Source organism: Saccopteryx leptura, chromosome 6 (genome assembly GCF_036850995.1).
Source record: "Saccopteryx leptura isolate mSacLep1 chromosome 6, mSacLep1_pri_phased_curated, whole genome shotgun sequence".
NCBI lineage: Eukaryota > Metazoa > Chordata > Mammalia > Chiroptera > Emballonuridae > Saccopteryx > Saccopteryx leptura.
The window spans coordinates 159964277-159973866 of record NC_089508.1 but is presented as its reverse complement, the minus strand read 5'-3'; the positions used below and the strand labels follow the sequence as shown (position 1 = coordinate 159973866).

The following is a 9590-nucleotide window of genomic DNA, read 5'->3' as shown; positions in this document are numbered from 1 at the left end:
GTCACTGACATGAGCAAGGGATCACTGACTTGGCTGGAGCCCCCTGATCAAGGCACATATGAGAAGCAGTTAGTGAACAACTAAAGTGACACAACTACAAATTGATGCTTCTCATCTCTCTCCCTGCCTATGTGTTTGTTTCTCACTCTTTTCCTGAAAAAAGATAAATGATCAAACAAAGATGCGGTCTATTAAATTAGGGCTTTGTACTGTCAGCTCTCTTTCCTTCATCTTCCTTATTCCTAATAGTTTTCTTTCCTTTTTCACCAAGGAGACCATCTTGATATTTAGGTTTCTATTTTTGTGCAGAGAAGTAAATAATTACAGAGGAAGAAACCTTCAAATCCACAATAGAGGTGGGGAGAGGATTGGGTGGCAGAGGTTCAGGCCAATCTAGTGGAATTATACCCATTTAAATGACTTCAGTTTTGACATGGTTCTGCTGTTTAAAGCATATCTGTTATATTCTCCTCCCTCATGGTTATTTTAAACTTGACTTAATTGCCATGTACATTAGGGTCCAACAAATAGATGTCTGAGCACATGTGAACCATATAAAATTTTTTGCAGCTGAACATGTAGGTGTGTGTTTCTTTCGATTTCAGAGAAAGTTTAGTAATTGCTGTCTGGGCATGCAACCATTACGTAGTAGAAAAAGTACGCTAGATTTGATGAGTAGGTGTTTGTCTACAAAGTCTTATTTCAGGAATCTCCAAAGTATTTCTCCATATCTGCTTACTGATATTTCAAATTCCGTTAAAAGGGAAAAGCCTTTTCATCCAGATTAGAAAGACTTAAAATGTAAATAAGTGACAGTAAAGATGAAAATAACCAACATGTGTAGCATTTTCTATGAGTAAGGTACTATTCTAAGTACTTTAAATGTGGCATATGACTGACATTTGGTTCTTCCTGAGAACAGGGTTTGAGGCAAGGAAGAGGAAATACTAGATTTAAGGTTTCTTAGTACCTAAAAGTTTGAGATATGATATATTCTAACAGCCAAGTAAGGAAGATGTGCAGGATAAACTATTAAATTGTAAATGTACCATAGGTGAGGCAGAATTTTACTTCCATTTACTTTTTTTTTTTTATTAAGTGAGAGGCACAGAGGCAGAAAGACAGACTCACACTTGCGTCCCAATTGGAATCCACCCAGCAAGGCCCCTATCAGGGTGATGGTATGCCCATCTGGGTCCACTGCTCCATTGCTTGGCAACCAAGCCGTTTTAGCACCTGAGGTGAGGCCATGGGGCCATCCTCAGTGCCCGGGGCCAACTTTGTTCAAACTATTGGAGCCATGGCTGTGGGAGGAGAGAGAGAGAGAGAGAGAGAGAGAGAGAGGGAAGGGAGAGGGGTAGAGAAGCAGATGGTCGCTCTCCTGTGTTCTGACCAGGAATCAAACCCAGGACATCCACATGCAGGGCTGATGCTCTACCACTGAGCAAACTGGCCAAGGCCACTCTCTTTTTATTAGAATTACAAAATATTATTTGAATTTAACAGAGGATTTCTTAGAAACAAGATCTCAATAGACTGAGAAAAATGCTTCCTATATCCATTTACTCTATCTTTTAAGTGCTGACTCTTCCTTTCCCTCTGCGTTGATAAGGTCTAACAGGTGTTACAAGGTAGTAGTACCTCCATGGTACATCTAGGCTAAGGTTCTCACTACAATAAGGGGTTCAAGCGATGATTTGGGAAAGATAAGTAAGGTCACTTTTTATGATACCATTCTCAGAAATTGAAATTCTGAATTTAATAATTATTATGAATCTATTTTTCTACTTTTTAATGTTGGGTTTGCTTTTTTGAATGTTTTGTTTCCTCACAAATATGGCTGTTTGAATGGTTTAGTTGCTTATTTGAGAAAAATCATAAAATGAATAATAAACAGAAAAATAGAAAGAATCATTAAGAGGTCAGGTGGGTGAACGATATTCCAACCTGCCCCCAAAGACAACATTTTTCTGTTTCTTTCTCTAAATTATCAGTAAGGGTCTCTAGTAAATTGTTCTAATGCCTCACACAATGTATATGACTTCCTGTTATTTCCTGCTGCATGTTAAGAGAATTACTTGTCTTATCAGTGGAAAGGTAACTGTCATTCATTCATCCCTTCTTCGTGTATAGTTCTTGTTTTTTCATATGTGAAGTATATATGCTATTGTAAAAATGGTTCTGTGAGAGCTTCTAAAGTCAGAGGTCAGAAGTGTGTGATGAAGCTAATTTCTGCTGTATCAAGGAGTAATTAAAAAAAAAAACGGTAGCCTGGCCAGTTGTGGCACAGTGGATGGTGTCCACCTGGGACACTGAGGTCCCAGGTTTGAAATCCCACATTCACCAGCTTGAGTGCAGGCTGATCAGCTTGAGTGCGGGGTTACTGGCTTGAGCGTGGCATCATAGACATGATCCCATGGTTGCTGGGTTGAGCCCAAGGTCACTGGCTTGAGCAAGGGTTCATTGGCTCAGCTAGAGCTCCCCTGGTCAAGGCATGTGTGAGAAGCAATCAATGAACAGTTCTGAAATACCAGAACTACAAGTTGATGCTTCTCATCTCTCTCCCTCCCTGCCCCTCTTGCCAAAAAAAAGAGTGAAGAATGCTCTATTTATTTTCAAGTTATACAGAATTCACTGTGATTACTGAATTCAGCACAAACATATAGTGAAAGGGAATCCCACTATAGCACTTGTAATTTGAAATATCCATTCTAGACACATTAACTTTTTTAGTTTGGAGACCCAAGTATTAGTGTCCACTCTACCACATACTTACTGTGTAATCTTAGACAAGCTGCTTAAACTCCCTGAGCTTTAATAATTAACTGAAAGACAAAGATAGTATCTGTTATACTAACCTAAATCAGAGGTTGCTGAGAGACTCAAACAGGAAATCATACAATGGACTATTAGGTGGCATATCTCCTACATTAGGTTAACTTTTTTTCTGAGGGAGGGACTGTTTATAATTTATTTATCTTGCTGATGACCATGTAGCTCATGATAGACATTCTGTAAAATCTTGTTAACTTTTACGGAACTTTTACCCAATAATTTTCCCACAAAAGATTTTGTTAATGATGAAGATGATAATCTCTTGTGAAAGATATATAATATATTATAAATTCACAGTCTTTCTAAATCCTAAAGGCTCACTGCTACTCTGGTACTCATGAAGAAAAGTATACACTGGTACTCATGAAGAAAAGTTTTACATATCAGTACTGGACATCTTCCCAAGGCAATTCTAGCACAGAAACTGATAAACACACAGAATATGTTTAATAAATGTTTATTGAATAAATGCCAGTCTTATTTACTGCCGCACACACCCATTCTTGTTTGGCCCCATGAGAAATCTATAGGGATAGCTACTATTTAGGCAATTAGAGATCCCAGAATATTAAGAAGTCCAGGAGACCAATGGAAATCAGTCATAAACTATTATTGGAGATACACTGATACTGATAAAAAGCCATGCAGTGAAATAATAGCTTCTATTTATTGAATTCCTATTATATACTTCACATACATTGTTCCAGGTCTGTTAGTCTCTAACTCTTTCTCTCACTCTCTTCATTGCTAGACACCCTTGGAGAAGTACCTATCCCAAGGTCATGGAAGCATGAAGAACCAACCCTCTCAACAATGTGAGCCAATCACCTTTATTTTAGTTATTTGTAGAATGAGGAACTTCATGTAGATGACCTTTGATTCCTTCCATCTCTAATGTGATATATTTCTCTCACTTATTTTTTTTAATTTTTAATTTTTTATTTTATTCATTTTAGAGAGGAGAGAGAGAGGGAGAGAGAGAGACAGAGTGAGAGAGACAGGGGGGAGGAGCTGGAAGCATCAACTCCCATATGTGCCTTGACCAGGCAAGCCCAGGGTTTCGAACCGGCGACCTCAGCATTTCCAGGTCGACGCTTTATCCATTGCACCACCACAGGTCAGGCTCTCTCACTTATTAGACTCAAATATTACCCAAGACATTTTGTTTTGAAAGGTATTCTTTTTTAATATTCTTTTTTTTTAACAGAGGCAGAGATAGACAGGGACAGACAGACAGGAACGGAGAGAGATGAGAAGCATCAATCATCAGTTTCTTGTTGCGCGTTGTGACTTCTTAGTTGTTCATTGATTGCTTTCTCACATGTGCCTTGACCGCGGGCCTTCAGCAGACTGAGTAACCCCCTGCTGGAGCCAGCGACCTTGGGTCTAAGCTGGTGAGCTCTTTGCTCAAGCCAGATGAGCCCACGCTCAAGCTGGCGACCTCGGGGTCTCGAACCTGGGTCCTTCCGCATCCCAGTCTGACGCTCTATCCACTGCGCCACCACCTGGTTAGGCTGAAAGGTATTCTTATACGTTTTTATTTTGTAATTAATAGGCTACCTTTAGTTGTGTTAGGTAACTAGTCAAGAATGCTCTTTAAGTTATACTAAAGGTATTTAACCTGAATTTAACCTAAAGGTAATTTTAGACTGGTAACATATTTAGTGAAGTATGTTAGATACTGTTAAAAGAAAAAATTTTATGCGACTTTTCAGTATCCATTTTTAGGTTGTTTTTTAATCAATATTTTGGTTTGAGGTTTGTGTTTGAGTGGTGGTGATAATGGTTGATTATGTTGTTTTAAACATAGCCTGACTGGCAAATTCACTTACTATATTATCTTTCCATTTATGTATTTGTTCTCTGAATGCAATACAGACAATTCTGTATGTATCCTTTTTATTTATTTATTTTGCTAGGGAGAGGGGTTAGGCAGACTGACAGGGACAGACAGACAGGAAGGGAAAGAGATGAGAAGCATCAGCTCATAGATGTGGCACCTTAGTTGTTCATTGATTGCTTTCTCATATGTGCCTTGACCAGGGGGCTCCAGCTGAGCCAGTGACCCCTTGCTCAAGCCAGTGACCTTGGGCTCAAGCCAGAGACCTTGGGCTTTAAGCCAGTGACCTTGGGCTTCAAGCTAGAGACCTTTAGGCTCAAGCCAACGACCATGGAGTCATGTCTATAATCTCACTCTCAAGCCAGCAACCCTGTGCTCAAGGTGGTGAGCCTGTGCTTAAGCCGGTGACCTCGTGGTTTCAAAACTGGGTCCTCAGCATACCAGGCCTATGCTCTATCCACTGCGCCACTCCCTGGTCAGGCTGAATTACCATTTATATGAATTTATTTTCTTCACTCGGCTCAGGAGCTATCTTGGACTTGAACCCTGGCTGTAGCATTTACTAACTTTGTGACTTTGGAGAAGGTGTTCCGCATTTCTGATGTTAGTTTTTTTCTTATCAAGTGGAGGTAATAGCACATACCTCAAAATGTTGATGTGAGAATTAAATGAGAAATTGTTTATAAAATATAAACTTAGTGTTTAGCATGAAAGATATTATTATGTTTTTTACCCTTCCCTAAATTAATTATTCTGTAGGACACTTACACAACAGAGTATTTATTTAGAAATGTATATATCAGTTTTTATTTCTTTTGCTCTTTTAAAAAATATATGTTTAGTGTCACATTTTGTTCTTGTTTGTATGTCAAGAACTCATTGGGAAGACAGTTAAGATTAATTTATGAAAATAAGCCTTTCATGGCTATTAAAACTATTGTTACATCAAAACAAAATCTTTTGGTGGTTCTTGTTTCTGTTGAAGAATCATTTGAATTTAAAAATAACAATAGAAATCTTTGTAACAAATTAGATATCAAAATGTTAAACATGAGTTAGGATTCAAGGTTAATTGGAATAAAAAGGAAATTAAAAATCTTATCATGATACTTTTCCTCAGAATCTGAAAGTCATCTGAGTTTGCTATCTGCTTTTTCTCTCTGTACCAGTGAATTTGTACAGTGAATTTGTGGCATCTGATCTTGAAGATGCTAAAGAACAAACAGAATTAACAGAATGGAAGAAACTTTCACTATATACAATGATTTGGGATGCCAAATGCAGTAAGTTTGCATGCCTTTTCATCATAATTTGACAACCGATTATACCTTAATTAAAACAGGGAGTTGCTGGGCATTCTTTTGTGCTTTATAGTGTGCTTCACAGTCAGATATAAATTATTTTTATCTTAATTTCATTTTTTCTTCTTTCTTTCTTTTTTTTTATTATGTGAGAGGCAGGGAGGCAGAGACAGATTCCCGCATGCACCCCAACTGGGATCCACCCAGAAAACCTCCTACTGGGTGATGCTGTGCCCATCTGGCGCTGCTGCTTCATTGTTCAGCAACCGAGCTATTTTAGCACCTGAGGTGAGGCCATGGAGCCATCCTCAGCACCTGGGGCCAACTTGCTCAAATCATTTGAGCCATGGCTGCAGGAGGGAAAGAGAGAGAGAGAGGAGACAGAGAGAGAGAGAGAGAGAGAGAGAGAGAGAGAGAGAGAGAAGGAGGAGGGGTGGAGAAGCAGATGGGCCCTTTTCCTGTGTGCCCTGACTGGGAATTGAAACCAGTACTTCCACACGCTGGCCCGACGCTCTACCACTGAAACAACCGGCCAGGGCCTATCTTAATTTCATAGAGTTGTTTTAATGAGGAAGTTGTCATTCACTCTTCAAGAATCACTTTTTAAAATTAAAATTAAAATTTTTATTTATTTTTTTAGCAAATGAGTGAGAGACAGACAGCCAGGAAGGGAGAGAAATGAAAAACATCAACTCATAGTTGTCATTTTAGTTGTTTACTGATTGCTTCTCATATGTGTCTTGACCAGGATGGGGGGAGTTCAGCTAAGCCAGTGACCCTTTGCTCAAGCCAGCAACTGTGAGATCATGTTGATGCTCCTATACTTGGGGTTTTAAAACTAGGACCTGAGTGTCCCATGTTGATGCTCTATCTACTACGCCACTACCAGTCAGGCTATTTTAATTTTTTAAAATATTTTATTTATTGATTTTTAGAGAGAGGAGAGAGAGAAAGGGCTGGGAGGAACAGGAAGCATCAGCTCGTAGTAGTTGCTTCTTGTATGTGCCTTGACCAAGCAAACCCAGGGTTTCAAACCAGCAACCTCATTATTCCAGGTTGATGCCATACGCAATATGCCAGCACTGGTCAGGCAAGAGCCACTTTTTAAAATAGAAAACAGATTAGTTTAAAAGTCTTACTTCATTGTATTATGTATGAGTACATATATATGTATATATGTAATATGTATGAGAACATATATAATCACAGATTTAATCTTTATTATTGGTCAAGTAGCACTGGCAGTATTGTAATTTGTTAAGGATTCTAAATCATGACTTAGAGGACTTGAGCCAAAATCTCAACTTTGCTACTATCTGGTTGAAGCTGATCATAGGGATTCGGAAGAGGCTTAATCTCTGTGGAACTCAGGTTTTCTCTGTGAAATAGGGTTAGCAATATGTTAAGGCTGCCTTGAGATTTTGAGACTTATTTCTGACAAATAATCTGAAAACTTTCTTTAAAGAATGAAGAATTATATTGATATATTAAGAATGTTTATTGACAGTAGCAATTTAATCTCACAGTGCATCCATGAGTGGGTGGCATTTGTGGTAAATTTCCTTCTTAAGTTCTCATTTCCCCTCTCTCCTATTTCCAACCCCAGAGACTTCTAGAATTACATTTCAGATTATGACTTGGTCCTGAGACCAGAGAGGGAGTATCTGAAGTCCTCCTGTCAGTGAGACCTAGTTTAGACATAATAACCATCAGCCTGCTCTTGAGGCTTGAAGCCCAGGACTACATATCATAAGGAAGGAATGCAGCAGGAGAAAAGACTTGTGGAAATAATTGGCACATGTGCCTGACAGCATCTGCTGCAAGTGAGCTTCCAGAATTGATAGGAGTGCTTCTTACTCTTAATGACATTGTTTCCTATGCCTCTCATCTTGTGTGTGGTATAGGTAAGTTCCTTACCATGCTTCTCATACCTTGGGCAAGCAATGGGCAGTAGTTCCAGTTCTGTCAGGTTTGGAAACCGGAAGACAGAGAGCCCAGAGGATTTCAACCTTAGTTTGCTTTGACCTAGCTAATTAAATTTTGCTGTTTCCTGTGGGTGATACAGGAGTCTTCTCAATCCTGATACCTGACTGTGACCAGAGCAGGCAGTAGATATTGACTTGTGCATTGACTTCTTCATAAAGTCATCTTATAGCTTGTTAGGAAAACCTGATAAGCCTTGAAGTCAAGGCAGAGCAGAGTTTACTTGGAGAGGACAGTCTGAGGGTTGCCTTCCAGAGGTGGAGGATTGATGAGGAGCAAAAGTCTGAAGAGCATTGGATAAACCATGAATCGCTCTGTGACATTTCTCTCTTTCTGGAACTCAGTTTTCTTATAATATATAAAATAATAATCTCTGAGGTCCTTTCTGGTTTCCCCTTTGCTCCTTTTTATCCCTTTGATAAAGCCTACAATTTATCTGTAAAATCCAGACTCTGTCATGAAGTATGAATCGGTTACCTAGTTAAACATGGACCACAACACAAGTGGATCCTGACAGGCTGCTGCAGGGACTCTGCATCTGATTCGAGAAATAGAAGAGACACTATTATCCATATTGTCAAAGCTCTGAAACATAGTTGCATGGTAGCCAGGAACAAACTGGATTAGTTTTAGCTGCTACAGTCACACCCTAAGTTTCCTTTTCGAAAAGGATGATGCCCCTAATTTAGATGTCTGCTTTGAATGCTGTCTTTTTTTTTTTCTTTTCCCTCCAGCATTCCATCAGCTGAGATGGTAAAATAGAACACTGGGCAACTGCATTTGAAAAATGAGTATTGGCAATTATTTAGAGACTATATATTAAAGGTTTTAAATTTTACTGACTAGGTTTTTTTCCCTCCTTCATACAGTTGCTCTTATATCTTTTAGGTTTTTGAAAAAGCATCTCCCTCCACTCCCATTTTTAAATAGGGAATTCATTCCTTAGATAGTTGGAATACTTTTTATGGGACTGAGCTCCTAGAAACCAACTGTCCTTTTTGGTCTGGCACACAGACAAATGATCAACCCACAGAACTACCATGGAGTTATTTCTGAGACCCATGGAGATTTCTTTGTTGTCTTTACTGAGGTTAGGTAGCTTGAGGCTCTCCTCATGTCTATTACTTTTTGCAACTTCTCCTCTGGGCCTGTGTCTCCATTACCAGGACCCCTCAGAAGGCTTTTAAAACCAAACCTACCCTCTAGAGATCAATACACAATGGTTGAATTAAGGTAGAATAACTTGATCTGATACTGGAGGTTTCATTAACCTGGGAACTGATACTCAGAGAAACACGAGTGATTTTCTTCTTTATCCTGTGGAGGAAACAAAACCAAACACAATCCAGTGAAAGAAAGATTAGAGGTGGTGTGAAAGAAATGCCTAACAGTATACATTTGAATGTATCATATTTCTAACCTATAATCCTTATTTTTCTTCTTTTTCTTTTTCTTTTTTTTTTTAGCGAGAGAGACAGAGACAGAGAAAGGAACAGATAAGGACAGACAGGAAGAGAGAGATGAGAAGCATCAATTCTTTGTTGTGGTACCTTAGTTGTTCATTGATTGCTTTCTCATATGTGCCTTTACTGGGTGTACTGCAGTTGAGCCAGTGACCCCTTGCTCTAGGC

General features: G+C 39.0%; 1 protein-coding gene across 8 annotated transcripts in view; it reads left to right on the top strand.

Annotated features, from left to right (window-relative positions):
• Positions 1-9590, top strand: part of KLHL3 (kelch like family member 3) — a 358874-nt gene that overhangs the window by 22027 nt on the left and 327257 nt on the right. For 3 of the 8 annotated variants that reach the window (XM_066344554.1, XM_066344553.1, XM_066344548.1), the window contains exons 2-3: positions 3587-3650; positions 5845-5958. The exons of 2 other annotated variants lie outside the window; for them this stretch is intronic. The gene's annotated coding sequence lies outside the window, so the exon portion shown is untranslated. Of the gene's footprint in view, positions 1-3586; positions 3651-4292; positions 4357-5844; positions 5959-9590 lie in introns of those variants that run through there. 3 more of the 8 variants (XM_066344550.1, XM_066344549.1, XM_066344551.1) reach the window with 3 other exon arrangements.